Raw genomic sequence first — 14,259 nt, forward strand, 5'->3', positions numbered from 1 at the left:
CACTAGGGTTCCTGCTTGGGAGTTGGCCTTTGTGTTGGAAGGCTTATCTGCAGCTCCATTTGAGCCGCTTGATTCTGTCTCAGAAAAACTTCGGACGTGGAAAACTGTTTTCTTCCTTGTTGTTTTCTTCCCTATCTGTATCCCCTACATGCCTTGAGTGTGCACCAGGGATGGTCAAAGTGTTCCTTTACCCTACTGGTTTATATACCTAAGGTTCTGACCAATATGCCACGGCCTATAGTGCTGCAAGCTTTCTGTCCTCTGTTCTCGGATCCAGACCAGGAAAAGTTGAATCTTGTGTGTCCAGTGTCAGCACTGGACACCTAATATCCACAGAACTGCCCTGTGGAGGACTTCAGATCAACTGTTTGTTTGTTTTGGACTGTGCAATTAGGGGTCTCCCTGCGTCCATACAAATGGTTAGCAAGTGGATAGTTGAGACTATTTCACTTGCATATGAGGTCTCTGGTCAGCAGTATCCACTGTCTGTTAAAGCTCACTCTAATAGGAGTATGAGATGATATATCTCGACCTGGACGCAGCTCCAGGCTCATCAGTGCTCTTGTCTTAGTGTGCCACAGTTTCACACGGACAGGCATTTTGGAATTATGGCGTTTTGGGATATCGTTCCCATAGCGTCCCTTTCGGGACGCAGTGCAAGTTCCCTCGAAAGGGAACATCTCAGGTTATGACTATAACCATAGTTCCCTGAGAGAGGGAACAAGACATCAGGTTGCCATACTCCCTGCATCCCTGTGATCGATTTGCTTCGGCAGTTTAAGCTGAAGCCGGTCTTTCCGGATGTGTATTTATCCTTTCCTGGATGCTCATGTTTTGCAAGCAGAAGTTGCGGTCATATTGGCGAAGGACACAATAGAGCCTGTCCCTCCAGCTGAGATGAAGTTTTACAGCCCTTACTTTATAGCGTCAGGCATACCAATACAAGGTCCTCCCTTGGCCTGTCCCTGTCACCTCACTTTTTTAAACAAAGGTTGCAGAGGCTGCCCTTTCCCTGTTAATGCCAACTTTACACAACAGGATTTTAAGCCCGATTTGCAAATTAACGAGCTCGCCGACAGGTCGGGCTGTGATCTGGGGAAAATCAGCGAGTGATCTGCGCTTGCCAATCTTCATGTATGAACTACTCAATGACTCACTGATGTGTCGCCAACACCTTGCAGATGCCAGACAAATATCTAGCATGCTAAATATCTGGAGCTGTCGGCTGACTCGATAACCTTTGGTGTCACGTGTCGCAACGAACTACAGTCAAAGAAATATACACTGATGTCTATGGAAGCAGCAATAACAATCCATTCAAATATCATTTTTATTCATATCAGATACGCATTGTGTAACTATAAAGCTCACTCACTCTATTGTTCTCCAAGTTCACTGGCCACATGTATTTCAGGACAAATGGATGAATTCATGTTATATTAAGATCAAGGTCATTATAGGTTTTTAAATGACAAAACACTCACTTACACATATTTGAGAATCAGAATATCAGATAGTTGATGACGTGGTGAGAAAAGCAATACATCTGTCATACAGTGTGGCCGGCTGGCTGCGGTGTGTCACGTGATAATAGCTACCCTGTTGGAATTACCTGTGTTGAATTAAAGACTTTCTAGAATACTCATCTTCATCTTCATCTTCTTCATGCGATTATGTACAGCAGTGTTTCTCAACCCTGGTCCTGTAGGACCCCCAACACTGCAGGTTTTGTCTTTCTCCCTAATTAAACACACCTGATTCAACTCATCAGCTCATTAGAAGAAACTCCACTACCTGAAATGAGTGTGTCAGACAGAGGAGACTTTGAAAATGTGCAGTGTTGGGGGTCCTCCAGGACCAGGGTTGAGAAACACTGATGTACAGCATCTGTAACAAATTTCCTCCAAACGTCTATTTTCAAATAAAGTCATTGGGTGACAGTTGTCGTCAGCTCCTGTAGTGTGTAACCTCCTGTTGCAGATAATTTACATAGTGTCACATAGTGTAAACATCACAACAACTTCAAGACTTGACAGCAAGTTACGTAGTCTGAACAGCACAGCGATCCGCCAACATTTAAAGTCCTGTAGTGTAAACTTGGCTTAAGGGATGTGGGCATTTGCATTAATTATCTTGATGACTGTCTGATTCTTGCTCACTCTTGAGATTTATTGTGTGTGCACAGTGACCTGGAGCTCAGAAACCTCAACCTGTTAGGGCTTCAGGTCAACTGGGTAAAGAGCAAGCTCTCCCAGTGCAGAGCATCTCTTTTCTCAAGATGGAGTTGAACTCAGTCACTATGACAGCATGTCTCACGAACTAGCGTGCCCAGTCAGTGCTGAACTGCTTTTCTTTCTGTCTTTCTTCTAGCTGTGACCACTCACATCCCAGGGAGGATGAAGAGCAAATCTTGTTAGTTGCCCCGTATTGGCCCAACCAGACTTAGTTCTCATAACTCATGCTCCTAACGAAAGCCCCTCACTGGCAAATTTTCTATTTTTTCATTTTTTTTGCACCGTGGGCTGTACTATTAGCACGGGGTGTGGCCGTGGACTACTATCATTTCATTGATGTAACTGCTTTATTTACACTGCATGCACATTGAGGAGTACTTTAAAAGCCTGAACACAGAGGATGTGTCACAGTTCCAGTCGTTCCCTGACTACATTTCCCAGAATCCTCCCTGACAATCACCTGCACTCACTCCACCAATCACTAATCACCCACACCCAGCTGCAGCACATTACCTGGACTATTTAAGCCATTCACATCCTCACACTCGTTGCAAGGTCTTTTAAACTACGGTTGCATTTCTGAGCGTTTATCATTCTCTTTGTCTGCCTGTTTTGACCCAGTCTGTTCCCCGTCTACGTTTCTCTGCTGCCTCCCTTTGGATAGTGATGGGCAGATCGAGGCTTCGTGAAACACTGAAACAGTTGAAGCAAATGTGCCGTAATGATTCGAGGCTTCGAAACAATCTGACACCCGTCTCCACGGTGACCCCTACTGGTCAGAACAGTGGAAATGCAACAAAACTCAGGCCAAACATGCATTAAAAATACTCTTTAACAAATGTATTGCAAAAGTTTTATTGAAAGTAAAATCAATCAAATGGAATTAACTAATCATCTAATAAGATTAAACATAGAGTGTCTGTATAATATGTGTTCTTTTATCAATTTTAAAGGCTTGTTTCTTTGTTCCATGGCTCAAGCTAAACAGGCCAATAAGAGATTAATAACTACCATTATTAATTTTAATTATTCTAATGTATAATTAAAACATCTACAAATGTATAAAACTGATCGGAGATCAGGAAAAACCATAGGGTAAAGCCCTAGACACTTGTTCAATAGTTCTCAGTGAATCTGCATGATTCATGGGCTCACTTTATCATCGCCCTCTATCGGTGAACCATTGAAATTTCGAACTGTTTCGAAACAGTGATGACGTAACGAAGCCTTGTTTACTAAAATCACGTGACTTTCGCAGTTTGATACATGCTCCGAATCACTGATTCGAAACAAAAGATTCATGAAGCTTCGGAGCTTCATGAAGCAGTGTTTCGAAATCGGTCATCACTACCTTTGGACAGTTTATTTGCCTGCCCTGATTCACTGCCTGTATTACGACTACAATTCTGCTTTATCCCTGCCATACTTGTTTGCCCCTGTTTGACCTCTGCCTGTTTGACCATGAGAATTGTTAATAAAAGCCTGCACATGGATCCTATGTCGAGTCCCGATTCATTACAGGATGACCTTTTTCACCCAAAGTGCTATCATTTTTTTTTTTAATTATTATTAATATAAGAACTGTGCTAAATATAAGGCAGTCCCGGACTGGCCAGTGAAATCCTGGTGGCCTTCCCAGCTTGTTTGTATTTACCTACTTATTTGTTATTACTTGATTTTATTAATATACTCTTGGTAAGGGGGATGCAGCCCAGTTCATTTTCAGTGGGGTAGGCAGCAGACGGAGGGCAGCTCACAAACAGCAGCACTTGCCAAGATCCTTCACGTCAATATAGCATGAAAGATAAAAATACTACCAAGCGAAAATATACAAAAAATTAAGCATCATTTAAAAAAAAAAAAAATTGTTAAGTTTTTAGCTCTCGTTTGTAGTAGCCTACAATATTTCATATAGCTACTCATGCTGCAAGTCAAGAGCACTATATGATTTATTTTGGTTCATTATCAAATGTTGGATTCCCGCAGTAATCGTTTGGGTACACCACAGGCATTGAATTAAATAAAGTAATAATGAATAAGTAAATAAATAACTACAAACAAGATGGACAATGTGCCAAATCAAAGTAGGCCTATTTGTATTTATTTATTGAAATTAATAATTGAAAATAAATAAATCAGTGCTCTTGACTTGCAGCACTAATATATATATATATATATATCAGATTCGCCTCATCTCCAGCGAACTGCCTCTACTGTAATGAACAGGCCGAGTTATTAACTGTGCTTGATTTAAGGGCATTTTAAGTGAACGAGAAGCGTGTGAAGTGCGGAAGCTCAAGTGGTTGCCATGGTAATGACCAATGCCCGTTAGAGAAAACATACGCATCTTTACTTTTAAATATTGTATTACTGTGATAAAGTCACATTAGCTGCCACCGCTGGGGAAGCAGCACTGGTGTACACACACACACACACACACACACACACACACACACACACACACACACACACACACACACACCGGCCTACTTATCTCATTCATCGTTCCTCCCGGCCGTTGCCGCTATCGCAGTAGCGGGTGCACACGCAATCCCAATAGCACATGGACATTGTCCCATTTCTCCACTTTCCTCCACCCATCCATATCCATTTCCAAGTCATTTCATACACCTACACTGCACTTCTTGTTTCGTCCCGGTGTTGTTTGTCGGTGTGGGCATAGCATAGGTGTGACTGGCAAAGGACAAAAAAAGCAGGAAACTATACGGTGCACTTACCATGGGGGCGGGGCTTTGTTATGGGGAGGGGCTTATGGAGGGGCATGGCTTGCTTTTGTACTGTTTTTTTATGATAAAGTTATGTAAAATAACTGCTCAGTGCTGCAAAACAGACAACTCTGCTAATGCTAACTTAATTCTATATAAACTATTAGGGGTGTGACGAGACAGGTATCTCAAAAGACAAGACTCGAGATTGAGTTCACAAGACGAGACAAGATGGTGAAATACACGACTAGAAAAAATAGTCTGCAGGTGTATTTGAAATGTTTTAACTAATCATCTTGTAATGAATGTCATTTCAGTTCTACTTTCTGAGTATGAATTATCATATGCAGTAAAAGACAACAATACTCAAGTACTGTAAAAGGTTTTGCCACCAACTCAACTGACTGACTTCTCTCCTGTACGATTTCAGTCTCTTCAGATCTTACTGTACATGATTTATGAGCTTCTACAACTTTAGACCTCCTAACCGAACTCCTTTCCACAAACTGATCATAGAAATAAAAACAGTATAAATAAAAATGTTAACACTTTACAATAAAGTCTCATTTATTAACATTAATGTATTAACCAACATCAACTAACAATGAGCAATATCTTTGCTACAGTATTTATTAACCTAACATGTTAATGTTAGTTAATAAAAATAGTCTTTCATTGTTAGTTCATGATAGTTCACAGTGCATTAACTAATGTTAACAAATGAAACCTTATTGTTTGTGCTTAATAAGATTAAGAGAAAACTGTTATTCATTTTTTATGGTAACACTTTACATTAAGTGCAACCATAATCGCACTCTCTCAATATTCAAAGTGCAAATAAGACCAAATTTTTCTTTGATACAGAGCTAAGACATGGTTACAACAAATAGCTTTCATATTGAGAGATATCTGTATTCATCAGGGAGCCGCTTTCAAAATGCGGGATCTCGTTTGAATGCGCGCTCGCGTTTACTTTCACTTTCGTGATCGCGCGTACTCTGTAAATATGGAGCGGCGGCGACCGTTATCCAACTGAATTAAATGTTTTTTTTATTTTAAAATACAAAGCAAAATGACAGTGGAAGCATAATGTAAACGTAGAGGTGGCATATTCTTTCCTAATCATCCTAACACTCGGTCATGGCAACATCACAAGACTACTCTACTCGCCTCGATGAGAAATCTCGTCACAATTTAGTCTCGCTCGTCACACCCCTATAAACTATATAACAGCATAGGCCTATTAGTTACTAGCCTAAACTGGCATGGAGCGCCCTGTAACTCACTGACCTGCCTGCGTTCACAATTCACACGGTGCAGATGGGAAGGAGAACAGCTGACTACACAGTTTATGGGAATAAATTGTGTATTTCCCTCACAATTGTCACAAAAACTCACTAGTCTGTACACTGTCTGTCTGGTACAGACAGACATTTTTTTTCGGCGCAATTTTTTTTTTTCCCCCTCACTGCTGCACGAGTCTGAATGAGAATATGGGGGTGTGGCGTGAGAGCGTGAGAATTGGGTCAATTGCGTGAGTCTCACGCTGAATGCGTGAGAGTTGGCAGCCTTGCCGTTACTTTGCTAAATTAGCCCAGAATCGTTTAACATTAATGTTATGGAATCATGACAAAAATGATCAATAGATTGGTTAAATTTTACTAGACCTGCATATAAAAATGAAAGACAATATGGATTTGCTTATCTGAATCATCCGTGTTCACTGAAGCGGTTCACGTGAGTAGATGGCTGGGCGCGGTTGGGTGTGTGCGCATTCATAACAGTGCGCGTACACTTTGAACTTCAATCGTGACAAATGATTGGACTACTTGCGGAGTGACATGACGACATGAATCAGAGGCACAAAAAACATTGACAGCGGTGAGCGGTCATTATGTTTACCAATACTTGACCCATTGCAACCGCCGCAACCCTGACCCCCAACCCCCCAATTTTTTTTTTTTTTTTTTTTTTTGCATGATTTACGAGAGCATCATTTTCAGGTCGGAAAAGCCGGATTTCCGGATTTTTCCGGAAGAATCACACCCCTGGCATAGTCATTTCTGGTGGGAAATGCTGCGCTGGCCAAACCGAACGATCGAGCGTCACGGCCTGGTTAGCGCAGCGCGATCGGTGGGGTTTGGCCTATATAAGCCGGGGCCAAACCTAAAGACAGTGCTTGTTTACCAATTTGATGCAAGAGTGCTACCGTGGTGCCTCGAGCAAACCCGAAACCCCTTTTGTATATTGTGGATACCTGTTTATTGCCTGTATATATCGTTGTTGGATTATTTTCTGGTTTATTTTCCCTTTTTGTTGTTTCTTTGGTACTTTAGATTTTTGTGGTCACTTGTACATATTCTTCACTGTGGACTAACTTTTTAGCACTGTAAATAAATTAAAAACACCTTTTGTAAAATAAATTAAATAAATTGTAAACACTTTGCATGAAAGTGCTTCTGCAAGTGAGCCATAGTTTTTTTTACATCCCCTCACGGATTTACATTTCCTTCCCGAAGGCGAGCTGGTGGGCTCGTCTTCATCACAATTACAAACGAGAGTTAAAAACCTAACAAAATTAAAAAACAATTATGCTTAATTTTTTGTATATTTTCGCTTGGCAGTCTTTTTTATCTTTCATGCTATATTGACGTCAAGAATCTTGGCAAGCGCTGCTGCTCGCGAGCTGCCCTCTGTCTGCTGCCTATCCAACTGAAAATGAACTGGGATCTCATGGTTGTACTGTACTGCATAAATGCATCCCCCTAACCAAGAGTATAAGGTATATAAATAAAATAAAGTAATAGCGTATAAGTAGGTAAATACAATCAAGCTGGGCAGGCCACCAGGATTTCACTTTACCCGGCTGCTCGTGATGGCCAGTCCAGGACTGCCTTATATTTAGCACAGTTATTATAAAATTATTAAAAATGATAGCACTTCAGGTGAAAAAGGTCATCCTCTGTGTTCAGTCTTTTAAACTACTCCTCAATGTGCATGCAGTGTAAATAAAGCAGTTACATCATAGTAGTCCGCGTCCACACCCCTGTGCTAATGGTACAGCCCACGGCACAAATTACAAGACAAGAAATGGAAAAATAGAAATCATTGTTTCTAAAGTCATCATTTAACAAAAGTCTCTATTAAAGAAGTACACGAAAAATAAAATAAAAACAAAATCTGGTTTCTATTTTTTATTTTTGCATTTGCATTGTATGGTCTGAAAATGTACTCCGTTACGAACGTAACCTCGGTTCCCTGAGATACAGGAATGAGTACTGCGTATGGGGAAAAGCTCCTTTTTCCCTCCTCACTGAAGCCTTTTTCAATAGCGCAGTGTAATTGCATATCTATTGGTTCAAAGAAAGAAACTTTTTGAACCAATGACGGTGTGGCACAGTCGCGTGAGCCTATGGCGAAACAGCGCACCAACGAGCCCTCCAAAGGGGCGTGGCTTATAGCTATATAAGCAGGCGTTTCGCCATAGAACTCAGTTAACTTCGACTGAAGTGACGACACTGACCCGTCGAACCCTTTATGTTACACTGGAGAGGGAAAGAATTCCCTGACAAAGGTGCGATGACGGAGCTTGAGCGAGGCCGTCATGTCACACCGAGAGGACCCGAGCATGCAAGGTCAGGACATCTAAGTTGTAGAACCTGACAAAAGTGGATAGCGAGGTCCAGCCGGCCACCTCACAGATGTCTTTGAGTGAAACACCACTAGACCACACCCACAAAGAGGCCATACCTCTAGTGGAGTGTGCGCTTACTCTTATGGGGAGAATCCAGGCCCATAGAGGAGTAACAGAGCGATCGCGTCAACAATCCAATAGGAGAGGCGTTGCTTTGAGACCGGAGCCCCCTTGGTGCAGCCGCCAATGCAGACGAAGAGCTGGTCAGACTGCCTAAACAGCTCAGACCGCTCAACATAGGTCCTCAATGCCCTGATGGGGCAGAGCAATCCCACCTCTCGCTCGTCCGAGGAAGGAGGTAGCGCTGAGAGGGAAATGACCTGTGCTCTGAACGGAGTCGAGAGCACTTTAGGAACGTAGCCATGCCTGGGTTTCAGAACGACTTTGGAGTCGTTGGGCCTGAACTCAAAGCATGCAGGGCTCACGGAGAGGGTCTGCAGGTCGCCAACACGCTTCACCGATGCTAACGCTAGTAGCAGAGCGGATTTGAGCGTCAAGGGCTGAAGGTCAACTGACCGCAGCGGTTCAAAGGGAGGACCACTGAGGGCTGCAAGGACCGTAGAAAGGTCCCAGGTGGGAACGGTGAGTGGTCAAGGGGGATTCATCTGCCTAGCACCTCTTAGGAAACGCACAATGAGACCGTTTCATCCCACTGTCTGGCCAGCACTGGGGAGCGTGGAACGCTAAGATGGCTGCTACGTACACCTTGAGCGTGGAGGATGTGAGACCTTTATCCAGCCGCTCTTGGAGAAAAGGCAGTATCTGAGATACGTCACTCTCCACAGGGTCAACATTGCGTGCGGAGCACCAGTCAATGAAGACCGAACATTTCTGTGCAAAGAGGCGTCTCGTAGACGGGGCTCTAGCCTGAGAAATGGTGTGTAGTATGTTCCCGGGGAGGTCTATCGGCTCCCATCGAGGAACCAGAGATGCAGAGCCCACAATTCTGAAGAGGTCGACCTCTGCCTTCTTGAAGACCTCCCAGATCCTGTGAACCGTCTGGGGGCGGAGCGTCCACTCGTCTGAGGGGACATTGCTCCGAGATAGCATATCTGCTCCCAGGTTCGAATTTCCAGGTATGTGCATCGCCCTGAGCGACCGCAACCTGAGTGCTGCCCATTCAAGGAGGCGCGTCGCCAGAGCGCATAAGCGGCTGGAGCCGAAGGCCGGTCTGCCCTCGCATACAGCTCCCCAACCCAGGTTGGAGGCATCTGTTGAGAGCACCGTCCTTCTGGACACCGCCTGCAGGGGAACTCCACGGCAGAACCAGCTGGGGTTCATCCAAGGTTTCAGGGCTGTGATACAGGCCTGATTGACCTTGACAAAAAAGTGGCCATGCCGCCAAGTGTGAGGTGGAACCCTGAGTTTCAACCAGTATTGCAGAGGTCACATCTGTAGGAGGCCGAGCTGCAGCACCAGGGAGGTGGAAGCCATCAGCCCTAGCATCCTCTGGAAGAACTTCAGAGGGTAACGGGCTTGTTCCTGCCGGATGCCGTGAGCTTCTGAATTGCCAGGGCGAACTCTGACGAGAATACAGGCCTCATGCGGACCGAGTCGAAAACTGTGCCCAGGAACATGATACGTTGGCTGGGGAGCAGTGAGCTCCCCAAATTTGACCCTGAGTTCCAGGCACTGTAAGTGGCTGAGGAGCACGGATCTGTGGTGTTCTAGCTCAGTTCGAGATTGAGCAAGTATGAGCCAATCGTCGAGAATTCAGAACCTGGATTCCCATCCGTCTCAGAGGGGAAAGCGCCGCATTCATGCACTTCGTAAAAGTGCGGGGAGCTAGTGACAGCCCGAAGGGAAGGCCGTGTATTGATAAGCCACTCCCTCGAAGGTGAATCTCAAGAATCGCCTGTGATGGGGGCTATCTGGATGTGAAAGTAAGCATCTTTCAGATCCAACAAAAAGAAACAGTCCTCGGGACAAATCTGGGCAAGGATCTGCTTCAGCGTTAACATTCTGAACTTCCATCTCATGATGGAGCAGTTCAGAAGTCTGAGGTCTAAGATGGGTCTGCGATCACCATCTTTCTTAGGTACAAGGAAGTAACGGCTGTAGAAACCTGACTCGCTCTCTGAAAGGGGAACGATTTCTATGGCTCCCTTCTTTAACAGAGATATCACTTCAGCACGGAGGACGTGAGCGTCGTCCGGTTTTACTGAAGTGGGAACCACACTGCTGAAGCGCGGGGGTCTGTGGGCGAACTGCAGTCAGTAGCCGTGATTCGTTATCCTCAACTTCCACCTTGACACTCTGGGGATAGCCTGCCAGCCTCAGCCCACGTGCAAGGGATTGGATTGTGTCAGATGCCAGACTGCAAAGTTGGGGCCTGTGCACTGACGCAGAGAGCATATGTAATGCTTAGCTGAGCATAATGAGCACTGAGTGCGCTCTCATAGAGAGCGTATGTCCTTGATGAACGTGGCTTGTAGGGGCTAGGCCGGCAAGACACACGCCGAGAGATTTGGCATTTATAAAAACATCAGGAAATGCTCATGCATCCTCAGTGAGAACACTATTCTCAAGAACGCGGCCTGCGGGGTGAACCAGCAAGGATTGCGCTGAGAAACTCAGCAAACAGGAATTATGCTGTTTAGAAGAATATACACCATGAGTCCCGCCTGAGTCGGGGGGGGGGGGGGGGGGGCGACATGTCATATTCAGGTGAGCGGTGTGTGAGACCACTCCACCTCAATGAACACGGCTTGCGAGGCAGAGCCAGCAAGTAACGTGAACAGAGGGCATAATAAGCATATGATAGTTCCGCCGAGCGTTAGGGAGCATAGAGCTCACTTTTCAGTGAGCGCATATGTTCTCAATGTAGCTTGTGGTGCGGGGCCAGCAAGTGACCAAGAGAAAGATATACTATATCAGCTGAATGTATATAACATAGGTCTCACCCGAGACGGGGGAGAGTGCCATGTTACATTTCTCAATAAACGCGGCTTGCGGGGTGGCCCCGACAAGCAATGCGCCAAGACAATTCAAACAACTTGGCAGAATATGCTATATCAACTGAATGTATATAACATAGGCCTCACCCGAGACGGGGGAGAGCGTTATGTTATATTTCTCAATAAACGCGGCTTGCGGGATGACACCGGCAAGCAACGCGCTGAGAAAAACAAACTGGCAGAAATCCGCTATATCAGCTGATTTTATTTATATATATATATATATATATATATATATATATATATATATATATATATATATATATATATATATATATATATATATATATATATACACACACACACACACACACACACACACTCTTAGCCCGGATTTTATATTTACTTTATAATTACAATATACTTAAAATATTTAAGTTTGATTGCATTACTTATAAAATATAAGTATATTCTACTAAACTGTGGATGTAATTTGAATGTGTTAATAAATTTAAGTTAAATGCACTTAAATTATTAAGTTTTTCTCCTGACCACGCCTCTTACTCATTGGTTTACAGCAGGTAATTACGCCATTTTGTCGTGGTGTGTGTGAATTCAAGGAGCTGTTGATGAGAAGTTGGAACATTTGTTTTAGCAAGTTCTACAGACATTTTTTTCCAAACATTTGCCTTTTTATCGTTGCCCCCCCTGAGAGACTGTTTGTGAGCAGTGAAAATCGTTTGTTAAAGTTTAAACGACGGAACTGTTTTCTCCGGTTAGCTAGTGTTCTCTCTCGCGTGCGGTGGATCACCGTGCATGAGCCCCTAATCGGCGAGTTCGACGCGCGTTATTTCGTCGTTTGTTTCTTTTTCACACGAGGAGCTGTTGTTGGGCGTGTAAACTTAGTTTGAACCTCTGGCTGTCGGCGAACACCGCGGCCGCGCCCGCACTTCCAGCAGAGGAGGGAGGATGAAGCGCGAAAATGGTGAGTGCAATAATTGAACGACCGTGTTTTATTTCGACACGGCTATTGATTGAAAGATTAAGTTAAAGTTATTAACGAGTTGAAAACAAAAACAGATGGATATACTGTTTTATCTAGGTTCATAGCTTTCTTAACAATGGATTATCTTGTTTTGTGTTGCAGGTCAAGAAGAGATGCTTTGGATTAGAAGTGTAAGTATTGCCCTTATAACTGTGAAAAAGCTCAGCTATTTAAACATTATAGGCTCAAACAATGAAGTTATACAAGAACAGAACAATTTCCTTGTTTACATCTGGAACATATACATGTACATTTATATCACACGTTATGCACAATATGTACACTTATACAGCCTTCACCAAAAACTCCATATCAGCTGTGTGTCATGTGGGTTTACTGAGACCTGTTCTTTGGCTGATTATTTTATTAATCTGCATACTGCACAGTGCACAATTACATGTAAACCATAAAATCAGGTGCCATAATCAAGACTTTAACTTTAATGTTTGCTCCTCACAGAAAAGTTGTCAACGACGAGCCTGACATCAGCCTGATGGTACTTCAATGGCCAGCTCTTTCTACAGTAAACCAGGTATGTATTGATGCATGGAGTATTTGACAATACCATTATCTGATGCATTATTATATGATAATGTCTTTGTCGGTCTTTGTCTTCCTCTGCTAGGTTGCAGCTGACAAAGACTCATACAGGCAAACTCCAGTGAGAATCCTCTGTGTTGATCTATAAAGTGCTCAGCTAAACCCATCATGAGTGAAGATCATCTTGGAAGGATGTTTGGTGATGGATGAACCGACCAACCTCAGGACTTCTGTGTCCTTTTTTCTGACTGATTTATGCCCTGCAACTGGACTACCCTAACTGTATGAAAAATACTTTATATTTTATTCAGCAGGTAATGCTCAACCTAGGAAATGTGAGCTGGCACCTAAAATGGAATACTGCCACTATTGTGAACTCAGGAGTGTGAACAAACCATATAGTTTTGATGCAATTTGTTGTGATTCTGAGATAGACTATTTATGTGCTTAACAATAAGCTGATTTGTTAAAACTAGTTTTTTCATCACGTTTTATAAGGAAATGTTTTCAGGACATAAAATGTTGTTGTATTTGGAATTGAATTAAAATAAAACATAAAATTGAATGAATGTACCTCTTATTTTCTTTTTTTCTTAATTTTGTAGTAAAATAGAAGTTGCTATAAATTAACTTGCTTAGTACATTGAACTTAAATATACTATGTGTAATAACTACAAAGTAATTAATATTACAAAACATTTTAAGTTAAATGAACTTGAATTTTTAAGTTCACATTACTTAATCATTACTTAATTTTTTTAGGGCAACCAGTTTCCTCAAATTTTTTAAGTAAATTCAACTTATCCGGGCTAACAGTGCAGTCCAGTCCAAAAGTTTGGAACCACTAAGATTTTTAATGTTTTTAAAAGAAGTTTCGTCTGCTCACCAAGGCTACATTTATTTAATTAAAAATACAGTAAAAAACAGTAATATTGTGAAATATTATTACAATTTAAAATAACTGTTTTCTATTTGAATATATTTCACAAAGTAATTTATTCCTGTGATGGCAAAGCTGAATTTTCAGCATCATTACTCCAGTCTTCAGTGTCACATGATCCTTCAGAAATCATTCTAATATGCTGATCTGCTCAAGAAACATTTAATGTGTACAATTGTACAA

At 42.7% G+C, this 14,259-nt stretch overlaps 1 protein-coding gene and 1 long non-coding RNA gene across 6 annotated transcripts in view; one reads left to right on the forward strand and one right to left on the reverse strand.

The window, feature by feature from the left end:
• The window catches only part of LOC125265725 (transforming growth factor beta-1-induced transcript 1 protein-like), a 176,478-nt gene that overhangs the window by 137,043 nt on the left and 25,176 nt on the right, over positions 1 to 14,259 (reverse strand). The gene's annotated exons all lie outside the window — the stretch shown is intronic.
• On the forward strand, positions 12,005 to 13,720 carry LOC125265728. The gene is made up of 4 exons (XR_007184340.1): positions 12,005 to 12,536; positions 12,699 to 12,727; positions 13,056 to 13,128; positions 13,222 to 13,720. It is a non-coding gene; the product is annotated as an uncharacterized LOC125265728 (long non-coding RNA).

Source organism: Megalobrama amblycephala, linkage group LG3 (assembly GCF_018812025.1).
Source record: "Megalobrama amblycephala isolate DHTTF-2021 linkage group LG3, ASM1881202v1, whole genome shotgun sequence".
Lineage (NCBI taxonomy): Eukaryota > Metazoa > Chordata > Actinopteri > Cypriniformes > Xenocyprididae > Megalobrama > Megalobrama amblycephala.